General features: G+C 38.3%; 1 protein-coding gene across 9 annotated transcripts in view; it reads right to left on the bottom strand.

Moving 5' to 3' along the window:
- The window catches only part of NSD3 (nuclear receptor binding SET domain protein 3), a 99,470-nt gene extending 75,947 nt beyond the window's left edge, over nucleotides 1-23,523 (bottom strand). For all 9 annotated transcript variants that reach the window (XR_014063418.1, XR_014063419.1, XR_014063420.1 and 6 more), the window contains exon 1: nucleotides 23,023-23,523. The gene's annotated coding sequence lies outside the window, so the exon portion shown is untranslated. The remainder of the gene's footprint in view (nucleotides 1-23,022) is intronic.
- Between the last annotated feature and the right edge of the window lie 631 nt (nucleotides 23,524-24,154).

Below are 24,154 nucleotides of genomic sequence, written 5' to 3'. Positions count from 1 at the left end.
GTAACATTCCCAAAGTGCCTTGTTTTCTCTGATACAAGTATATTTACAAGGACCTGGTTCAGCGGATTCTGGAGAGTGTTCACCACATCAAGATGTTAGGGAGTGGGCTAGTGTGTCATGGGGATACAGTCTGAAAATGGAGCCTCTTCTCCCGAGGATGGGAAAGGAGCTGGAGGTGGAGATCTGAGCAGTGGGGTTAAGCCAAACTCCTGAAGTGACCCTTTCCTCTTCACCCGACTGCTCTCAGACATCCAGTTTTGCCAAGTCCTGTGCCTCCAAGCCTGGTCTCACTTGAGTTCCTGCCAGGCTCACGTGTGTACCACATTAGCATCCCAGTGATCTGAAGATTCAACGTAATTGTTTTATGTATATATGCAAATACACAAATGCCAACATTTTAAGTAATCTGATAAACTCTTTGGAACCATGCAAAAAACAGTAATAAAACTCGTGTTATTAATACTGTAGATATGAAATTCAGGATGTGGAAGCTCTCCAGGTCAAACTGTCAAAGTCACAGTTAACTGAGTTAGCATGAACATGAATCCTTATTCTTGAAACCTATTCCAGTTGTTATAACCAATCCTACTAAAATACACAGTGTACTTGATATATCAACATTACAGTTTTTACAGCTAAAGAAAAATAGTGGAATATAACATGATTCCCACAACACAGAAGAAGAGGGTGGCCTCCCTTTACTCCAGGATAAACAAGGGGTTCAGATGTTTCTTTATATGAACTGCGCAAGAAATATTTCTCAAGGTTTATGATAAATCCACAGTCTGCATGGGTTTCTATAGTAACCGTGCACGCAGACAGTCTACAGGAGTGAACCAGCTATGCTGGTTCTCGAAAACCTGGCGTTTTTACTGTTTGATGATTTCTGCAGCAAACCACTATAAAAACAATACATAATGTTCAAAATTTAGAGGTCATTTGTGCTTTAAAGCAAAAAAAAAAAAAATTATATTAAATTTAAGTATATACACTTTGAGGTGTAACAAGAGAAAGCTATCAGATATACTCATATACTGATTTCTAACTGAATGATCACTACATTTGAAAGTCAGATCCTGTATTTGAAATCAGTTGAATACACACAAGCATTACCCCTCCAGAATATGTCAACTGAGACTCATATTTAATGACAGAATATGAAGATTTCTTGGTGACAGCATCAAGGGAGATCTTCATTTCACTATTTTCCCCCCAAATCTACACCAAGAAGAAAATGTTAACGGGAGTTAATTTTATTTTTTAAAAAAAGGGTCCATTATTTTTAGTACACAGGTCTGCAAAGGTAAAACCAGGGCCTCTATAAAGTAAAAACTTGAAAAAACATGCAAAATCTATATAGGAAGAAAGCTAAAATCCCCTAAATGCTAGGAGACTCCATTCTTTTTGCTTATATGTTCTATTCATATTTTAATCACTTCTATGATCAGAGTGATCCTTTGACTATAAGCTATAAATTCTGTATTACCCATTTTGGCTTTCATAATTTAAAAATTGTTTAATTGTTAGTAATGCAATGACAAAAGTGTATTGTTAAAAAAAAAGAACAGAGGTATATTATTTTGTTATAATTTTCTGCTTTAAAACTGTGAGTCATTCATCCTTTTTGGAAATAAGAGAGAAATATTTTTAAAGAGCCCAAACACACACCTTTAAAAATCAGGGAGCATAAACTGCTACTAAGTTTGAACAAGATGCAAATTATGTTAAAAATTAATATTCTTCCTTCACAAGCCTTTCGACATTTTTACTTCACTGCACACACAAAAAACTGGAGGTGAAAGTTATGGGAAAAAAATATCAACCATTTGGTTCTAAGAACTTGATCATGCCTCTTTAGTACCAAAAAGGAAATGAGCAATAATATTTACCTTTTAATCACTAAAAGTAGCTAGAATTGATAGCATCTAATCTGGCTATCTGGCTATGCTATAGACAAAAAGTACTAACTGAATTTGGTACAGTGACTACACAACTCAATGTCAATCTTTCTAACAAAGTGTGTCCTGCTTGAAAATTTTTAATCAAGGAAATTTTTTTGTTTGCTCAGTCGCTAAGTCAAGTCCAACTCTTTGCGACACTATGGACTGGAGCATGCCACTGTCAAGGAAATACAAAGTTAATAAATTGAAATGGTGTTCCATTTGTTTTTAAATTATCTTATCTTTTGAGGGAACTAAAACTGTATCAGTTTACAAGATTTAACATTTATTCACAAACAAAATAAAGTACTTCTAAAAGCATCCAAGAGTTACACAGTTGGTAGTTACAGCGGTCTATCCATATCTGTAACTATAGTGGTATAAAAGCAAATTATTCCTGACAAGTTGGGCATTTTCTCTCAGTCTGTTAAATTCCCGTGATAATACAAAGGCTTGAACTTAGAGGCTGCTACCTAAAGATACTAACTCTACAGGTACTTTTAATTTCCTTATGACTTTGGAATGAAAATTTGAGGATGTCAAAATCATGAGGTTTGAAAAGAGTGCTGGTCAAACTTCCGAATCATTTAAAGAGGTTTACTACCATTCTGGTTGAGGCTCTCTTTGAAAGTTTAATGCAAAAAAAAAAAAAAAAAAAAAAAAATGCAGGGAATTCCCTGGTGGTCCAGTGGTTAGGACTCTGTGCTTTCACTGTGGGGGACTTGGGTTCAATCCTTGGTCGAGGAACTAAGATCCTGCAAGCCAAGTGGTGCAACCCCCCCCAAAAAAAGTTAAAATTTCATGTTATGATTAAGGGGGAAAATATTTTCTTTTCTGAACTATATTTCAGCAATTATACTAATAAAACATCGATTCTCCAAATGATACCAAGGCTCATAGTATTTTAGTATGTTAAATAAATATTCTTTATTAGTAAACCTAATCTGGGTACATGACTTAAAGGTACTTTCCGAGGTAGCCTTCTAAAAAGAACTCTAAGCTAGTGACTAATTTCTGGGTTAAACTGGAAAATCTGCTTGCTTTAAAAAATAAACAATTCAGAAGAGAATATTTCCCTGTATATTGTCACGTGATTTTACTCATCTATCCACCAAGATACAAAAGGAATCATATCATTTTTATACAATTGCCAACAACATCTACCGAAATCAAAATAGTCTTACTCCATCCATATCTCATAAACTCAAGATGTATCAAAAATACTCTTCTGGAACAGGATTTGTTACATGATATTTATTCATCAAGCAACTATGCAAAAGCATAAGACTGGTCACTCTCTTCAATAAATGAGGAAATAAAATCTGAATCTGATGCTTAAACAACAAAAATGAAACAGAAATAAATACTGGTGAGGTTTTCTCTTCTTGCTCCCCACTAAGATACAGTATTCAAGTCGTACTTTCTTAAAAGACACAGTAATATTCCTACAGAATGCCCTGCTAATCTGTCAATTTGACTCAATTTAAATAAGTGAATGCCGTCACAGAAAGCTACACAGTGTATTGTCCCATTTATGTGAAATGTCCAGAATGGGTAAATCCATAGAGACAGAAAGCAGAGTGATGGTTACGGGGGGTAAGAGGAGGAAACAACCGAGGCTAACTGCTAGTGGGTATGGGATCTCCTTTGGGGTGATGAAGAAAACATTCTGGAATCAGCACAACTTTGTGAATATAATAAAACCCACAGAATTGTACACTTTAAAAAGGTAAATCATATATATATATATATATATATATATCAAAAGGAATGCTCTAAAATAAAAGAAATCAAGAAAATATTTGCATATATTTCTCAACAATAAAGTCTACAATATCCATAGAGATTTACTGGTTTGTACATACATATACAATGTACTTGAAATATAAAGCTCTACCTTTAGTAACCTACAGCGATTAAAAGGTGAGGTACTGGCAAAGAGACAGACGATGAAACAGGCTATGACCTGAGACACAGACCTAAGCTTACACAGGAATTTGGCATGGAACAGAAGAGTCATGGCAGATGAGTGAAGAAAGGATAGGAGATTCAAAGAATGGTACCGGATAACTGTTATCCACATACGGAAAAAATTACACCCTCACCATGTAATATACCACCTCCAGGTGAAATAAAGACCAGATATAAAAAGTCAAAAATTAAAAACTTCTAAGGAAAAACAAAAACATAAAATGGAAGTAGATCATTATGAATTTAAGGTGGGGAAGGACTTCTTAAACAATACATAAAGAGCACAAAACACTGATGAATAAAATCGACAATATGTATTTTTTAAACTGTACGTCAAAAGATAACACAAATGAGTGAGAAGACAATTCTCCAGGCCAGGAGAAGAGTGTGCAGAGCAGAGCTGGGTTCTACCCTCCAATCTTCTGCCAGATCTGCTCAGTTCTGGCTATGTTCACTGGCTGTGCCTTGTCATTTCTCATCTGAATTCGAGTAGCAACTTCAAGCCGTTCTTCCTGCTTTCAAAGCTGTCCACCTCCAATCTATTCTCTCTAGCATTGACAGTACTTAAAAACACCGACAAAAAAAAAAAAGGAATAACTTCCCATGGCTCTCCACGCCTTAACATAAACTCCAGAAAGCAAAATGCCTTTTCTAGATTTTCTAGATTTCTAGGCAGTAGGCCCCTGCCTACTTGTCCAGCCTTCTCTCTTCCTGCTTCCATTTTCCGACCTTGGCTTCCACCATTCTCTCATTTCCTCTCTCATTGATCACTCAGCTTTTAAGCTTCTGTTTGGATGTGTTAAAATGCCCCAAGAAGCTTTTCCAGACCACCCCTCACCCACCCTCTGAGGCCTGACACCGCATCCCACCTATACCCTACCAGAGCACTAATACACCAGAGAGAGCCATCTTGAGCTACAGGAAGGGTATGTATGCAAGTGAACATAATCTCAAAACATCGGTGTAAGAAATGAGTAAAATACTTGATTACATCCATTCTGGATACCAGATGCTGTCTGCTAATTGCCCTCTGTAGGCTTGAGACAATGTTGGGGCAAGGTTCATTCCAGCTCCTCCTTCCTTCCCATTCTGCTGCTGCTACAATGGGAGGGAGACCAAAAGTTACAGCCAGGTTGTCCCCACCCCAATCCATACAGGTTCCTCTAATAAAACACGTTGTTTACTGAGCACCTACTATGTAACGGTCACCACACTAAGCGCTAAAGCTGTAGAGATGAAAATGCAGACGTGGTTCCTGGAATCGTACAGTTGCATTACTACTGGAGAGAGAAAAAAAAGCAATGAAGGGAAAGTGCTGTAGATGAGGCTCCATTAAATGTACTTATTCATTTCATATTGAGGACCTGTCTTATGTTTGGTCCTAAGTACTAGAGATAAAAGATGAACAAGACAAGAGTCTCTGTGGACACATAGGGACAAGTGCCCTGGATGCCGAGGCTGAGAAGTGGGGGGATGTGGGACAGAGAGGATTCAGGGGACCTCAGACATTTCCAGGTATAGGAAACAAACAGTCCTAAACTGTGGAAGGGAGGGGAGTTACAGTAACCCATATCACCTAAAACAGTTAGGAGCTTCCTTGGCATCTTAGTTTCATATCTTCTAAATGATCGAGATTATATACATATATTTCTTGATATGCTGCAAAACCAAATTACAAGGATTTGATGAAAGCACACTACATAATTCAGGGAAACAAAACAAATTCAATGCCAGAGAATATGGCAAGACTGGAAGTTTACAATGAGGAACGGGACTATTCCATCTCTGAAACTGACGTCAAGCGGTGAGCACACTGTCAATAAACAGATCAATCACAAACACAAGGGAACACTACAGGAAGGGGCTACAGGCTTAGATGAACAATATATGTTAATATGAGCTAAGAACCGTTAGTTAGGTAACTAGTGTTACTAAAATGTCACAGGCTCTTTTTTAGCAGCATGCATTTAAAACTGACTGTACAGTTTTGCTTTGTCCCTCCTAAAAGCATCATGAATAAAGCAGGCAAGTATCTGCACCTTGATTTATATAACCAACATAAAACCAAATGAATAGCAGGTAATCAGGACTAAGAAGAAATAAAATAAAATTTCCCCCTACTATTTTTAAGCTTTTTCAAAAGTTTAGTATGTACTCTTACTATATTTCATCAAGTAATCTTTTCATGAGAATTAACTTATTGTGGAAGATACTTTATTAAGTTCTGGAAATTCAGAGTATAAACACATCATACAAGAGTCACTGGTTGACAAGAGATGTTTTTCCCCCAGGAAACTGAATATTTACATAACTGTATTTAATATAAAGCTTGCTACCATGAATCTAATAATTCTACAGGCATATATAAACTATTAACATATTAGCATTCATATTTTCCAAAACAGTAGTTATATTAAACAATGAAGCTTTGTCTTGTGTTCAGAGTATAAAAACTGCAACCACTACTACTGAGATTAAGAGAAACTATCACAACATTATCACTGTTGAGGATAACACATGATAAGAAGAATCTGAAACTAATAACAGTGAAAAAAGTGAAAGTTAAGTTGCACAGTCCTGTATTCGTGATCCCATGGACTGTAGCTTGCCCATCTCCTCTGTTCATGGAATTCTCCAGGCAAGGGAGTAAGGGAGTAGGTTGCCATTTCCTTCTCCAGGGGATCTTCCCTACCCAGGGATCAAACCCGGGTCTCCTGCATTGCAGGCAGATTCTTTACCAACTGAGCCACCAGGTAAGCCCTTTTTTTGATCATTTATAGGCTAATACAAAACCCAGACTAAACACAAAATCATTTTCTATTAGAATGCCAACCTGTATTAGAGGCGTCTTTGAGTAACTTCAGCATTCAGAGAATTGCCAAATGTGTTCTGATTTCTAAAGTTCATATTTATCTTTAACTTCCAAAGCAAAGGGTACCCGTGCCTTCTTTGGTCATGGAAAAACCAACCAACCAACAAGACAAAACTGATACTTCACTTCTACCAGAGGTACTGGGTATTTTTATGTTTTGCTCACTGCTGTTAACTCTATCCCCCAGCACAGTTAGGGAATGAACAAGGCTGCTAAATGAATACAGGAAAGGCAGAAGAGACAAGAGGAAATTAGAACCTCTATCTTATTGAATGTTCATTTCCAACCAGGTAATAAAGACAGAATTAAGTACGATTTGGCTATCCAACTACAGTCAAAAGTACAGCCCCAGGGACTTCCCAGCAGTCCAGTGTTTAAGACTTTACCTTCCAGTGCAGGGTGTATGGGTTTGATCCCTGGCTGGGGGACTAACATCCCATATGCCGCAGAGTGCGGTCTCAAACTAAAAAAAAAAGGGGGGGGGGAGTACAACCCCAAATCACAACATTAGTATTTGCCATAGTAGGACTTCAACTTCATAATCTAAAATTATGCAGATAATTCCAATGTGTACCTCATCAAATGTGCATGTTATACTAATCTCTAAAATTACTGACATTTCCCAAGAGCCAAATATGAGTTACCAAATCAAATTTGGTCTTTAGCATCTGGACTTGACATAACCCACTGACCTAGAAGGAAGTGATCTGGGACTTCCCTGGTGGTCCAGTGGTTTAAGACTCCAGGCTCCCAATGCAGGCTGCCCCCATTCCATCCCTGGTCAAGGAACTAGATCCTACCTGCCACAACTAAAGATTCCATAGGCCACAACTAAGAACTGGTGCAGCCAAGTATTTTAAAAAGTGGTCCAAAATTCAAACCTATGACGGAGAATCAGACTAAGAAAGCAACACAACTTATCAAGTTCACACTGTGAAACAAGGGTTTTCAGCATCGGCACTGCTGACATTTGAGGAAGTCTATCATGTGTATTCAACATATTTATCAGCATTCTGGCCTCTACCCACTAGATGCCTGTAGTCCATTTGCCAGTAATAATTTTAAAAAAAATGTCTCTAAACATTGCCAAATGTCCCTTAGAGGGCAAAATCACCCTTGGGTTGAGAACCACTGCCCTAAAAGGATGTTCACCAAAATGTAAATGCTTACTGGAGGCTGTTCTCTTTTGTTTTGTCTTTTGCTTCTCTGTTGAGTCTATACAAAACAAATAAAGGGCTTCCCTGGTGGTCCAGTGGTTAGGAGTCTGCCTTGTAAAGCAGGGGACATCTGTTCGATCCCTGGTCTGGGAAGATCTCATGCGCTGGGGAGCAACTGAGCCCACACACCGCAACTACTGAAGCCTGTGTGCCTAGAGCCCATGCTCCGCCACAAGAGAACCCACCACAATGAGAAGCCTGCAAACCACAAGGAAGAGTAGCCCCCACTAGATGCAACTAAAGAAAGCCCACGTGCAGCAATGAAGACCCACCACAGCCAAACGATAAAAAAGACTTAAAAATCTTAAAACAAAAAAAAGTTAGCATGTATCTCTAAGAAATACAATTCATAAACAATAAAAAGATTTAAAAATCTTTAAAAAAAGTTACCATGTCTCTTTAGGAAATACAATTCATTAATTATTAATCAAGAAAATGCTCATATTTCTTCAGTTTGTATCTTATTTTTCAATGACTAATACACAGATGTTTTCCTGAATATGGCATATTTATGAGTATTCAAAAGGTTAAACAAAGAAACCTACAACAACTCAGAATAGACCCAGATTTTAATCTATAATATATTAAGAATCTCTCTGAAATGTCAACAAAAATACTTTAAAATGCTTCAAGTAAAATAATTTATTGAGCACTTACACTGTGATGTTCCAAGTGTTTTACAAGTATTTTCATTTAATCTTCAGCAAACTCCTGCTAAGTTTTTTGCGGTATCTCCATTTTATAGATGAGGAAACTGAAGGACAGACAGGTTAGATGGCCTGCCCAAGGTCACACATGAAATAAGGGCAGAGCCAGGAGTCAAAGCAGGTAGTCTTGCCTCATGAGCTGTACCCTTTACCACATGCTACACTGTCAGTAACCATGGAACCACTTTTCTGTCACATCTGTATTGGTTCAGAAAGACAACCATTACTGCTTCAGGAAACACCCCTACAATTAACAAAGGCCGCATCTTCAATTTGCATAGAAGCTGTGATGGAGAGAACAAGGACTCCCCAGCCAAACGCCCACATCCTAATCCCCAGCACCTGCGAACATGCTACCTGATGTGGCAAAAGGGACTTTGCAGTTGTGATGAAGTCAAGGATTTGACAATGGAGAGATTATCCTGGACTATTCACATGGGCCCAGGGTAGTGCCTAGGATCCTTACAAGTGAAAAGGGGACGGAGAAGAGTCAGAGAGGTTTGAAGACGCTCTACTCTGGCATGGAAAATAAGAGGAAGGGGACCGTGGGTCAGGGAACGCAGGCACCTCTAGAAGGTGGAAAAGGCAGGGACAGAGTCACCTCAAGAACCTCCAGGAGGAACGCAGTCCTGCTCATTCCTTGATCTTAGCCCCACGAGCCCCACGGAGGCCTTCCAACACCCAGTACGGTAAGACAATAAATGTGTACTGCTTTAAATTTTGTTGTGTTTAAGCCGCTAAGTTTGACAACATTTGTTAGCGAGTCAACAGGAAACTAATGCAGTGTCTTCTCTGACAGCATTTCTAAACACTCCTTTTGTCTTTATTAGTTCTGCTACAAAATATGCAGGGAGGAGCAAAATTCTCTTAGATTCCTTAACCTAAGATCTGGGGAACACGAAACAGAAATGTCACTTGCAAAGGTTTTAGCCCACCACAACATGAACAGTCCTATCTGTGGATACAAAGATGCTAACGTGACCTACAACCTGCCCCTAGACAGCCAGGAGAAGCCACTACATTTTAATTGCCAAGTAGGTGTTGCTGCCACCTTTCACAATGCAGAAGGGAAGGAAAGGATTTCTTCCCATTTTGTTGCCACAATCACTGCTGCTGTCTATGCTCTAGATTTCACTTTCGTTCTAGTCAGAGACGTGACACAAAAAACGAAAAGGCAGTAAAGCCATCATCATGCATGACATGATAATGTTATGGATCCTTTCATTACTAAAATACTATATCTTTCAATTTCAGACCACCAAAATCTCCAGGCCACACTGGAATTTGTGGTTGATTTTCACAAAATTATGTGATAGGTATGGAGAAAACTTACAGTAGTAAAGACAGCACTACAGTAAGAGCCATTTTTTAAGTCTGTTAAACATGTAACAGCCACAGTTAATAAAGAAAAGCCCCCTCGCAGCCATCCAAAAGAACTCTACCAAGCCAACATTTTATCTAATGAACCTCTCACTGGAAGTTTACTTGGTAAAGGTGAATAATGTATAAGTTGCCCAAATAAAAAGACTTTCATTCACATTTCAAACCATTAACTATTTAAGCCTATGTACAGGAACAGATTAGTAAAAACAACATCCTTTTCACACTTACCAGGCTGGCATTTAAAGATCAGAACTTAAATCACCCCAGTTTACTGGAAGAGACATTTGATCTCTGACTACCCACAGATAACTCAAACCACTATCAAACAATGCTTTTATCAGGTAAAGTGCCCATATCTGCTGCAGTCATGTCCATTCAAAGATGATTAAGTCAAAACACCACACTGGAAAACCAGAGTTTGGCAGCTCTCTCTGTTCCCACCAACAGCAAACAAATAAGTGACTTCAAGTAAATCCCTTAATCTCTAAGAGGTTAGGAAATAAGGCTGAATACTCAAAAACCAAGCATGGAAATATTTTCTCACTTGTTTTTCCATTTTGTCAATTGTATGATGTTTTGTGTGGAGATGATTTATTTACTACATATGTGTATGCCTGGACAAAAGTTTGTTCTTAAAATAAGAGTTCCCAGAGAAATGCTTCTATACAAAATCATTCTAAACTAATCCTATAAATTGCTCACGCCAACACCACCAAAAGAATCAAAATCTGAGCCTCACCCTGCCTATTCCTGGACTCTAAGTGGCTTCTGATTCCAGATATATTAATATATCTAATTCCAGACAAAGTCTTTTTCTCCTTTTGTTTGTGACATGGTTCATTACTGAACATCAACTATGTACCAGGCCCTGTTCTAGGTCCTGGGAAATCAAAGGAAATATGACCTTGGTCTCATGGAGCTTAAAGAAGCATGAAAATTTCAGATGATGATAAGCTATCAATACTATAAAATAGGATATAGTGACTGCAGGATACAGTAACTCTTGGATTGTTATCAAAAGGATTCGTAGAATCCAAACCAGGAATTAGTCACATAGAAAGACTGGAGGAAGACATGTGAAGATGTGATCACCAGCTATATCTTTTATTTTCTTTCAAGTTCTCTTTGTCTCAAAGGCTTCTGAGGCTGTAGTAAAAAGATTTAAATAACAGTTTATAGTCACTTATTCCACGCAATATAAAAAGTTTAAGATTTCAATATTATTTAACCATAATGACTCCAAAAAACTACTGAAATGAAACCATTTTGTTGATCAGTTGTACACAGTCTGTTTATAACTGCAACAATCAAAAGTTTTTAAAAAGACTTATATTTTAAATTTTTTTACTTAAAATTTTTAAATATTTAAAATTTGCATGGTTTAAATAATAATCAAAAACTAAGTTGTTTCCTGTGAATGGATTTATTTACTATCTAAAATAACGAGCATTTGAAAAAATGAGATTCTAAAATCCCAACCCCACAAAAACACAATATGCCATACCCACAAGGGCAAAAAATGTGAAAATGTCTACTTCTACTTAATTCCTTCCCTTCAAGAATACCTAAATCTGTGCTACTCACATGTGATTAATTTTAAACAAGGTAAAATTAAATAAAATTTAAAATTTAGTTCTCAAGTACACTAGCCACATTTCAAGTGCTCAAAATCCACAGTGGCAAGTGGCTACTATACCAGACAGCCAGAGACAGTGTATTTCCATCTCTACAGAAAATTCTACTGGTCAGTGCGGATGTATATCATTTCTCAAATTTGACCCAAACACAAACATCCTAAATAAAGCTTATAAAAATAAGGATGATAATACATTTTTTCCCCAAGAAATTGGTGAACAATACCGTAAAGCTAGACAGAAATCACATACAAGGAAATTGAGCAATCCAACCTGTATGCCAGAATAAGGTAAGATAAATCAGCAACAAGGAAAAACGTGCTTTGACTTTGGCCTTGAAGTCGTGAGCCTTCAGTTTTAGTTGTGATTCTACCTCTCTGGCTTGGCTTCATGAATTCCAAAAACATACAACCTATTAGGACTTCTGTTTACAGCCCATAATAAAGGTTAAATGAGGTGATCCAGATCACCTGAAATGACCCCAAACAAGGGGAAAGCAAACTATGATTCCTCCCAGTCACCAACACATAAATGGATGGTTTGGATACGCATGCTGACAAGAACATATGTGACTTTAAAACTTAACTTTATTGTCTTACCTACCCTACTGGCATTATTTAAAGGTGTTAATTATTTGCAATAGCAAACAGTTACATTGAATTCACAACCAATACCTATTTAAAAAAATAAGATTTTAAGGGTAAAGCATGATCACCATATTTCTTTCTACAAAATTCATTAAGGATCAAAGTGTGTTAGGGAAGTGGCACTTTTTCTTATCATTTTTAATTTTTCTGAGTGTATACCACTAGTAATAGAGCAACACTATTTTTTTTTTTTTAACTTTTGATTTTGTAGTCTAAGTCGCTTCAGTCATGTCCGACTCTGTGTGACCCCATAGATGGCAGCCCACCAGGCTCTGCTGTCCGTGAGATTCTCCAGGCAAGAATACTGGAGTGGGTTGCCATTTCCTTCTCCAGTGCATGAAAGGGAAAAGTGAAAGTGAAGTCGCTCAGTTGTATCCGGCTCTTAGTGACCCCATGGACCGCAGCCTACCAGTCTCCTCCGTCCATGGGATTTTCCAGGCAAGAGTACTGGAGTGGGGTGCCATTGCCTTCTCCAATTTTGTAGTAGGGTTAGCCAATTAACAAACAATTCTGTGACAGTTTCAGGTGAACTGTGAAGGGACTCAGCCATACACATACATATATCCATTATCCCCTAAACTCCCGTTCCATCCAAGCTGCCACAAAACACTGAGCAGGGTTCCATGCAGCAACACTATTTTTAAAACATAACTGTTATAAACATAACTACCCCATAATCTGTTTAAATCTAGTGCCATCACCTCAAATATATTATAAAACTTTCACTTAATAATTTTCCACTAAAAATATGTTAAGAGAAAGATGATGGTCAAGGACATTAAAATATCCTGTATCAGGGAGCGACCTATGTGAAATTAAACACAATTAGCGAATAAAATACAAAAACAAAAAACCCCCCAAAATCCCACTCTATAATTTCATTTAACCAGGAGCCCTGTCACTAAATACAGGCATACAATTTTCACTTGACTATTAAGTTACTATTCCACTAAGTTACACAACATTTTAGGTTGCTTTGTAGTTCTTATTTTTTCCTGACTAAACCACATTACTATTGAACTTCCTTGCACCAATACAAAACACCCAATTTCCCTTATCTATTTGGTTTAACCTCGCCATCCTCACTTTGTTCTTGACCACACTGGGCAACAACAGATATGGCAACCACTGAAAGAAAATTCACATTAAATTACTTTCCAATCCCTTACGTCAAGGAGACTAGCTCACAGTGAAAATTATGACAAACTATGTGACTTACATCTGTCATCTTGTTCCACTTACTATGAAGTCTAGTAAACTAACAAGTTCATCCACATAGTTTCCTTCCTCTTTCCCTGGCAAAATTCTTAATTATAGTAAATTGGTTTGAGATTGTTCAAATTTTACTTTCTTTTACCATAGCAAGGCAATGTATCACAGAAATGATATGTAGTTTTTAAAGTACTAAGCAATTTATCATAACATCTAAAATGATAATTTACTAAGTTTATCTTTCCTATAAAGACCAATGTTTTTTTCCTTTGGTTCATCACTTTAGTATTTTAGGTTCAACTGCATTCAACATTTTACCTTTAAAATAAACAATGAAGAAAACATAAGGGACTTCATACCATATATTCAAATTTTACATTACCACTTTTTTGCTTCATCAGAACATGAAGCGCTGGTGAAGCTATAGCCATCAAGCTGTTGTAATAACAACAGTGGAAGTAAATTTCGACTGGAAAGTTAACTTCATGTTTATACTTGCACCAGCATGAATTCTCTTTACCAACTGAGAAACACCCATATAACCCATGCAAAGACTGGCTCAAGGACTAATTACCATTCAACCTTTAACATGTATGGAAGTGCATTTAGGCCAACTGAGTTCACATCTTCATCCATGAAACATTTGACTGAAGACTAGTTCATTTTGCATGTTATTTTTCTTATATTAAAAAAAAACATTTATTATCAGTTACGTGCCGGGTCTAGTTCTAGGTACTCTAGCACTTCTAGTTTGGATCCCTATAATTTCAAAAAGTAGTCATTTTTTCATCTCCACTTTAGAGATAAGAAAACCTGAGCCCCAGTGGTAAGAGGTATGGTGGGGATAAGAACTGAGTTCTCCTTGACTCTTGCCCTATACTCCACTGCCCGCTGAGTTTAAAAAAAAAAAAGATGTTTTGTTAAATGGCTCAAAGCAAACAGAACAACTTTCAGGGTGAAGGTCAGTCAGAGCAAAGCAAGTCTCTCAATAAAAACAAAGCCATACTTTTTATATGATGACAAGTTTGTTACAGTTGATTATATAGGTATAGCATACTTTCCATAGACAGTTTCTAAAAAAGGCTGTTTCTAAATAAAATTTGAATGAAAAGAAAGGTATTTTTAAACCATATACAACACTGTCTCATTAAAGGCACCTTGACTGAACAGAAAGATGCTTTTATAATTCAAAAAATCTACCACATACTTTATGTCATGTTTTCTCAACATAGGAATATGAGCATCTTGTTTTCATAGGTGAGTTTTAACTCATTCCATACACAGATACAAAGTATGCATCAGTTATATCTTAATAAAGCTGGAAATAAAATTTTTCAAAAATAAATGCTAGGAATTATAAAGGAAAAAACTGTACCACACAAGCTGCTGTGTCCTTGTATACTTACACTACTTTAAAAAAAAAATGCAATTTTTAAAAAACAAAGCCTCTATGATATTGCTGGGAGTTTAAATTTGTTCGAACCTTGCTGGAAATGTTCTAAAATCGACTGTGGTGACAGCTGAACAATTCTGTGAATATAGTAAAAACCATTACACTGTACATTTTAAATGACTGAATTGTATAGTATGTGAATTATTTTTCAACAAAAATGTTATTAAAAAACTTTCTTAATTCTACATTTATTGTAATGAAATCATCAGTCATATAATTTTTTTAATAGGTAAGAATGTCCATCAAATTACAATATCTATCTAAAAACTGCCTAAAATACCATTAATAGAATAATGAAAAACAGATATGCCACACACATACAATGAAATTACGTATCAAGTTAAAAAAATCACATTCTCAAGAAAATTTATTTCACAATAAAGCAGGTTATAAAATAATATTGTGCACCATTATAATTTGTTAAAAATATATATATATATGCATAGGAAAGACACTGGAAGGATACAGAACAAAATGTTAACTGTAGCTATTTCCAGCTGGTAAGATTTCAGGGGACTATAATCTTCCTTATATCTTACTGAAGTTTTCAACTTCTCTATAATAAACAAGCCTTACATAATTTAAACATAATAAATGTTTTTAAACTAGCAGCCACTTTGGAAAGGACAATTTTCCATTAAAAATTAAAAACTAATAGGGCTATCAGCATTTCTTTGGGGTGCTACCTGTGTAGACCTATAGGCATAAAGGTGTAATTCTTTAATTAATGCCTTAACCTCAATACCCTAATTCCATCACACAATAAAATAAATTCTAATGATCAAGGCTTACACGTATAGGTGATAACATAGAAAACATGAGATGACCAAAAGCATATTAACCCTACTTAATACACAAAGCCAAATTACCTAATTTAGGTTTAAAAACTATCATATTAAATCATGTTTGTTTCCATATCTAGGAAAACTCAACATATATACTCATTTCAAGATTTAAAACAAACACTTCTCATTCTTGCAGGAGGAAAAATTAGCTAGGCATGTATTTAATGTTCACCCAACATAAAAAAGAACAACATTTCATTGGAATTCTAAGTAAAGCATAACAAGAAGCTTCTTACCACAATCAAACATGAAATACCATATTGCAATGTATTTGGATCCTGAAGAGATCATGAGAAACACAGAGGACTTAAAGTAACAGAATTACAAAAGCCAGGAAAAGGCTTTAATTTATGTATGCAGATATCCTTTGTCATTTATAAAAATGTCCTTCACAAAATCCACGTTGGAGAATTTTACTCAAATAGACTGTGTCCATCAGGTAGTCAGAGAGGAAAACAATTCAACTTTTTTCTGCTATCAAAATCCTGCAGAGACTTCCCTGGCGGTACAGTGGCTAAGACTGCACTCCCAATGCAGGGGGCCAGGTTCCATCCCTGGTCAGGGAACTAGATCCTGCATGATGCAACTAAGACCTGGCACAGCCAAATAACAAATATCTTAAAAAAAAAAAAAAAAAAAATCCCCTAAAGCCAACATTTAACCTTTCCATATCTGTAAGAAAATGGTCTAGAAACCGAGGGGAGCATATTAAAATAGGTTTCTCCAGTTAAGAAAGAAATTTGGTTCACCTAGCCAGGATGCAGTGAGGGTAAAACTCAACATGCACCACAGATGAAGAGTCAACATAGGCTGCCACTGCTGATTGCTTCTCAGGTTAATACTTTTCCTCATGGTTACATTAACGTGAAAGCAAGAGAGTCAAACTAGTTTTTGTAAATAAGATACTTAAGTTAGGAGATTATTGATATAGGCAAATCTGACATTTTCGAAGCAAAAGCCATTGTTAAGAGTTTGCACATAAATCTAAAACCAGTAGTTACTGAATCTGACCAAAAAGTGTAACGGAGATGAACTCTGAAGAAACAACTTTGTGTAACACAACATGATTGTTGTAGGATTCAGCATTATTTTTTTCCACATTCATTAGTAAAGCACCAAGATGTCAAATCACTAAATGACTACACCAAATGTTAGGAAACTTTTTTTTTTAATTGTCTAGGTAACACTTTTGATAACAACAAAAACTGGTGATTCAGTTTTTACTGAGTGTTGACCCCTCCCTCTTGGTTATTCATTTTTCCGCTTAGTTTTCAATATACCATTATCCCTCAAGACCAACTACCAATATGGCAATATCACTTAAACCGATGAGGCTGTCTTTGCAGCTTTTTCTTAAAGGACTTATTACCTGGGAGAAGACTCCATGATGTCCACTTTTTAATTATTTGTTTATACTGTACATTTAGGTTTGATGCTTTTTTTTATATATATATGTCACATTTTACAACTTAAAAAGTCTTTTAAGGTTTTGTTTGTTTTTTATGTATAGCTTTCTTATGACTCCACAGTAACACAAGACTCACCAGACACAATACCCTCTTGCCTAAGGCCAAAACGCCAGTAGGCAAAAGCCTTCACAAGAGACTTCCTAATCTTCAGAATCTCAAATCAATATGATAAACTAAATTTTGTCTCACCCACAAAATCTGAGGAAGCCATGTATTTCTTTAATTTAAAATACCTATTTATTTAAATTGAGTTAAATAATCCTTGGGCTTTCCAACTTCACACACACACACACACACGTTATTGTGCTGGAATTCTATCAAACAGGCTTTCCCAGTGGCTCAGAGGTAAAGAATCCACCTGCAATGCAGGAGACTGTGGAGATGCGGGTTTGACCCCTGGGTCAAGAAGATCTCCTGGATGAGGAAATGGCAACCCACTCCAGTATTCTTGCCTGGAGAATTCCATGGGCAGAAGAGTCTGGCGGGCTACAGTCACTGGGGTCGAAAAAGAGTGGCACATGACTGAGTGACTAAACAACAACAATTCTATCAAATATCTCAGAAGGTGTCATGTAAAAGCAAAGGACTATTAGACTGCAATATTCATATTCATACATTGTTAAAGTGGAAACTATATGAAAGTAAATTTTTTTCATTTTCCTACTCACTTTCCTCTCAATATAATTCTAAACCTAGATGAAAAAGGGAACCTAGTAGGAAGAGCTCTCATTGTAGATCACTCAGTGAGAACCCAGATTCACATCTATTGATAAAATTTAAAAATAAGCCAAGAACCATTTATCAAAGAGCTTTTCAAATTCAAAATCTGTCAACAGGCAGATTTACCTTAGAAGTAATGACACACATCCACTTAGTAAAAATTGAACATTCTCTAAATCACAAAATTTTAAATATGCCTTTTCCCTTATTGTCATGTTACCCTGTATGAGCACAACGTAACACAAAAGTGTTTAAAAATATTTATTAAGTCCTTATTAAGGTCAACAATAAAAACAAAACAAAAACCCTCTGAGTATTTAAAAAAGTGTTAGGTAGTCATAGTATAATCAATTCCTTAAATTTATCTGTATTTATATTTTATTAAAAGAGTAGCCTGCAGAAGTAAAACTCACCATTCATTTAAAAACTCAAATGCTGGACATGTTGTTTACTAACAAATGAATAAATCAGCTGCTCTTTCAACATATAATAGACTTTTTTTTAAAGTAAAACTAAAAACAGCATTGCATCAAAAACAGATTTTATGGATAGATATTCAATTCTAAACCTTTCTAAAGCTCTAATGATTTTAATTTTTTAAGTGTTTAAAACAGATTTTTTGTTTTAAAAGAACTCAATGAATAAGTATCCATGGTTATTAATTTTCTTCTTATAGTAAAAAATAATTAAAAATAATCAATGGTGCCTATGACTTTTTTTTTAAAAAAAAACTTGTCTTCAATTAGGTGCTTTTAGCTCATTTAACAAACTTACTAGTGTCTCAATCTTCTTTCCAAATTCTTTCCCAGGACCAAGCTGGACCTCTTTTTTTTTTTTTCTTTTTAAATTTCATTGATAATTTAATTAAAACAGGAAAAATTCTGCCAAAACCACTTGATTACTCAAAACACAAAATTCAAGATACCTGGGCAAGACTCACTTATGCATGTAAAAATATTTTGTGTATATGATATATGTATGGCATGGTGAACAAAGTATGGAAAAAAAGAAGAGCCTTGACCTCACTGCAAGTTAAGCCCCTTGGGCTCACTATACTAACCATGCCTAACCTTGAGTATTTCCCCTCACCTTGAGCTTTCACAGAAAGCACAAGTACATTCACAATAATGAAGTAATGTGATGTGGTATAAAGCAGCGGTCCCCAACCTTTTTGGCATCAGGGACCGGTTTCGTGAAAGATAATTTTTTCTAGAGACCAGGGTGGAGAGGATGGTTTCAGGATGATTCAAGAGCATTATATTTATTGCACACTTTATTTCTATTATTATTACTTCAGCTCCACCTCAGTCATCAAGCATTAGATCTCCAAGGTTGGGGACCCCTGGGATAAAGAGTCAGGTAACAGGTTTGTTACCAAAGCCTTGACTTAACTTTTTGGTCTCAGTGATTTCTCTTGTAAAATAAAGTAGTTGGACTATCTCTTCTATGTAAAGAGGCTGTCAGGGACTTAATTCAGGATCTGCAATATTACTTATAACAGCAAAAACTTGTTAACAACTTAATGTTCCATTCCAAACAATGGAATACTATATGACCCTTAAAAAAAAAGAAAGCTGTAGGTCTATGTGTGCTGGTTTACAAGGGTGTCCCAGGTAGCCTATTAAAACAAAAAAAGCAAAATGCGAATAGTGTGATCCAATTTTATGTATTTTAAGACAAACGTATATACATATGTACAGGAATTTTCTAGGAGGACGCACAAGAAACTTCAAAATGGTTATTGTGGAGATGGAGTGCTAACTTTTAAAAAATCTCTCAGTCTTTTCCAATATTTGAAAAAGTTTAAATACTGAACATGTATTATTTTTATGAATTTTCAAAAGAAAGTAAAAGTAAAGGTCTTCTGATTCGGGTTTTATAATTAGAAAAGAACCTAGGTTCATATACTGGCTTTGTTCTTTACCATCTGTGTGTTATTAAGTTATTTAGCTCAATTTCTCCACCTATAAAAAGGATTTAATAGTACTAACCCCACACAACTGTTGGAAGGATAAAAGGAAATCATCCACAAAAGACACTTAGCCCAGCACATGTTTAGAGGACAACAACTATCAGCAGCTATTACTAGTGTTATTATTATGAACTTCAGAAACTGAATACCCAGTTTCTGGATAGTTAGAATCAGACAATTGACTGAAAACTTTGACAATTCATTCAAGCATGACCAACCTCAAGGCAACCAATTTCCTTTACCCAAAACTCATTTAATCTGATTAGTCTAAGAAACAACATATCTATTAACTTAAAGCTTAAAAAAAATAAAAGCTATCATAGGCCGCAGGTGAGCTAATGATGGACATGGTAATGAGAGCGAAGTCTGGATTTTAATTAAGAATCATCTATCCAGAATAGCCTTCCTCATTATATAGATTCCCTAGCCAAGGAACCAGAATATTCAGGGTAGCTGGGCAGGGCACCTTTCTCTTTACAAAATTCTGAATCTTTACAAAAGGCTGTATTTATAGGAGTACTTTTTTTTCTAAGTAACGCAAGCTTCCAAGAATCTTTTATTTTAATATACAATAATCTCTCATTTTCCTAAAACTGTATGGCACTGTTAGTTCATTTACAAATTAACTACAAATAACATGTCAATCAAGCGGGAGATATGAAAATGAAACCACCATATAAAGAAATTTCAAAAAAAAAAAGCATATTGAATGGTTTTTTTGAGAGTAGCTTTTCCTCGTAAGATTCTTTAAAAATTCAGGCTGAATATTATCAAATCAAAAACACTCCAAGCTGTAAATCTAACCCTTCTTCTGAAAGTGCTCTCCTAGAGTAACACTCTGATAATATTTAATTTTTCCAAAAAACCAAGAACGTATCTTAAAATTCTATTTAACAACTTGAAAGGATAATGCACTAAGATTAAATCAAAATGTAGTACAACTGGTTTGAGTCCATCATATTAAAATTTTAATAGGCCCTACTGGTATTAGAGAATAATTTCAGTATCAGTATGATGGATTAAAGTTTGGATTCCCCCAATCACAATAATATAGCAAAAACAAAAGGTCACTCACACATTTAATCCTTTTCAGTATGAAAATAAAACGGGCTGCACTTAGTTTATCTAAGTTTGTTAGTATTTAAACCTTTAGAATAGTAACTATTTTCAAATCACACAAGTAGATACATTTGAATACATTAGAGAGTTACTGTTGCTTTCCTGGAGAGTGTGACCTGAAGTTCCCACTAAAAAAACCTGGCACCTGAATGATGCTCTGAGATCTGCATGCCTGCTTCACAGATCATTGCACTGTGCTGAACTGACATTTGGCGATTGTATTGAGCAATTGTATGGAAGCAAAGGGAAAGGATGGAGGAGGGTTTATTTTAAAAAAGAAAACGTTTAACACGCCCATCCTCTATAAGCAAGAGCTATCAGAAAACCCATTTAAAAATACAAACATTTCTAATTTTCCAACACTCGAACTATAGAAAGTAGATACTCTACCACAGGAGACCTTCTGATCCCCTCTTCTCCCCCACACAGTGCTCTGCCAAGAGCACAAGCCCAAGTAAAACAACCCAGGCAATTTCCTTGTTTACTCAAAGAATTGCAGAAAACATGTTGACTGCTTCGGTAGCTTCTGAAACAAATGCATTTCCAATATTTAAGACTTTTCATGATCATGCTTGAAAGAGAGAGACTAGTTATGATTCCTTCACCCAGTATTAAACATACTTTTAACTTTATTAAAAGGGTTAAATTTTACACTGCATCTCATTAGCATGCCGTGTTCGCAACCAGAAGGAAGAGGGAAAAGAGGTGGGAGAAAGCGAAACACACAAGATGGAAAACATCACTACCTCCTTTGGTGGTTATGAATAATTTTATATGACCCCAAGATGTATGGGAAGAGTTCATGAATAGAAAGAAGGGGGGTTAAAAATCTGAACTGGCCCCTTCCAGATTCCTACTGATGTCGGAGACAAGAAGGAATTTATTTACACTGCAGTGCCTGGCAGCAAACATGGCTGCCCCTGCCCCCTTTAAATCTGAATAGTCTTCACTCTCTCACCAAAACCATCAAATTATGGCCATGGCTCTCCCTGTCTTGCTACCATTACAGGAACACACCTCCTCCTCCCTCAAAGCAGTAAAACCCACACCTCTCCATTTCACAACACCATAACCACTAGCTTCTCCATTCTCGAGCCTTGAAAGAAAACGCACAGAATACACAAATATAGGAACAAAAGGCTTTCCCTTCCTAACACTCTAGCAACCCCCCTGCCCCTTCTTTTCCTCCCACTCTGTGACGCTTGGTCCGTAGTTCTCACCCCTTGTCAACATTCAGTTCATTTCCTTCCCGAGCCCAATCCTGGGTCTCCCGGTTTCCTGAGTCTATTTCCTATCTTCCGATTGCATCCTGTCTCAATCACTTCTTATCCCTTTTTCCTAATCCACCTTTTCCTCCACTTCCATTCCCTCATAGCTCCCTTGGGGCCTCGTCTCTCCATCACATTCCTTCTCCTTCCCCCAGACTCTCCTCTAGTTCACACACTCCACCCCCAAACCTGCCTATTTCTCAGTCCGCCCAGGTCTCCCATCTCCGACCAACTCTTCTCATCGCTCCCTGCCCCCTCCCCCGTTCCATCTTTACCCCCGCCCCCATCCCACCTCTACCCCCAATTCCCAGCTCAGCGCCACTCCATCTCTCATCCCAGTCCCTACCTCCCCAACCCCACCTCCCAATCCCCTCCACACCCCCACCCTGCCCCATCCTTCCAGACACCCCTCGAGCCCTTTCGGGCCACCCAGTGGTCCTCCCATCCCTGCTAAGGTCTTTCTCCCGACCCGGGTCCCATTCCTAGGTCGCCCCCTCCTCGTCTTCCCCTCCTCAGCCCTCCCTTCCAATACACACACACCCTCACACTCTCTTTCTGTCTCACACACACATACAAGCGCGCATTCACTTTACCTTCAGTTTGTTCCATTCTAACCCCCCGGCCGTGTCAGTACGATCACAGGAGAGACACGGAGGCCCGGAGTGGGGCTAGGGCGCGGGCAGCCGCCGGGGCCGCGGCGGGAGGAGGCGGAACCAAGCTAGGCCTCATGAAATCCCCGGGCTAGATTTCCCCCGCGCCGGACGCCTCTGCCATGGCCGGCCGGCACCGAGGAGGGGGCCACGGCCGGGCCGGGCCGGGGCCGGCCGCGTAGCGAGAGGAGGAAGGCTGCGGGCGGGAGGGTGGGCGGCGGAGCCGGAGGGATGGGGGTCGCCGCGCAGCTGCAGCTCCCACAGACGAGCCCGTGGCTGGCGGCCCGGCCGGGGCAGCAGGGTCCTCGGGGCTCGACGCGGCCTCGCGCGCCTCTCCGCGGGCGATCAGTGTGGACAGTCCCCCTCGGCCTCCGCCTCCGTCCTGGCCGCCCGCTGCCGCCGCCCGCTCCCGCCGCCGCCGCCGCCGCCGCCACCGCCGCGCACAAAGCCCCCCCCACCCCGACTCTCTGGGCGCCGCCGCCGCCAAATCCTCAGCCGCTGATTGGCCGCTGGCCGCGGCGCCTGCCGGGAAATGCAGTCCGGGGCCGGGGGCGCCAAGGGCCGAAAGGAGGAAGAGGCTCGTCAGCCTGTGGAGAGGAGAGGCGGGGGGGGGAGGGGGGGGGAGCCAGAAACGCGAGCCGCCTGGCGGAGTCTAGACGAGAAGTGAGACCGCAGGCGATCCGGGCGGAAAGACAGGAAGGCGCGATGCGGAGGCCGAGTGAAAAACAAAACAAAACTAGAGGACGGGGTGGAGGTTGGGCCTGTGAGGCCAAAGTGTGCTCGTGCGTATTCTTTGATGCTTGAGGAAATAACAGCGTCTGTCAGTCACCCGACGGCAGGACTCCTCGGTGAGACACCGCGAGGCAGTCCCCAGACCTTAGAAATCCCCCTGCAGACGGGCGCCCGGTTGATAAAGATGAGCAGGACGGAAAAAGGGGACGGAGATATCTGTGCTTTCCTGACTGGCTCCCGCCCGACTGCTGTCAAAAAGGAGCTCCGCGTCCCACCCGGCGGTCTGAGACCGGAGCCGGCTAGGGGCCAGGCCTGGACGGCAGTTCTCCTCAGACGCCTCCCG

This window comes from Giraffa tippelskirchi, chromosome 8, assembly GCF_054371585.1.
Source record: "Giraffa tippelskirchi isolate mGirTip1 chromosome 8, T2T-mGirTip1v1.2.pri, whole genome shotgun sequence".
In the NCBI taxonomy this organism is placed as follows: Eukaryota; Metazoa; Chordata; class Mammalia; order Artiodactyla; family Giraffidae; genus Giraffa; species Giraffa tippelskirchi.
Note: the sequence above shows the minus strand (reverse complement) of the source record. Positions and strands in the feature narration are given on the sequence as shown.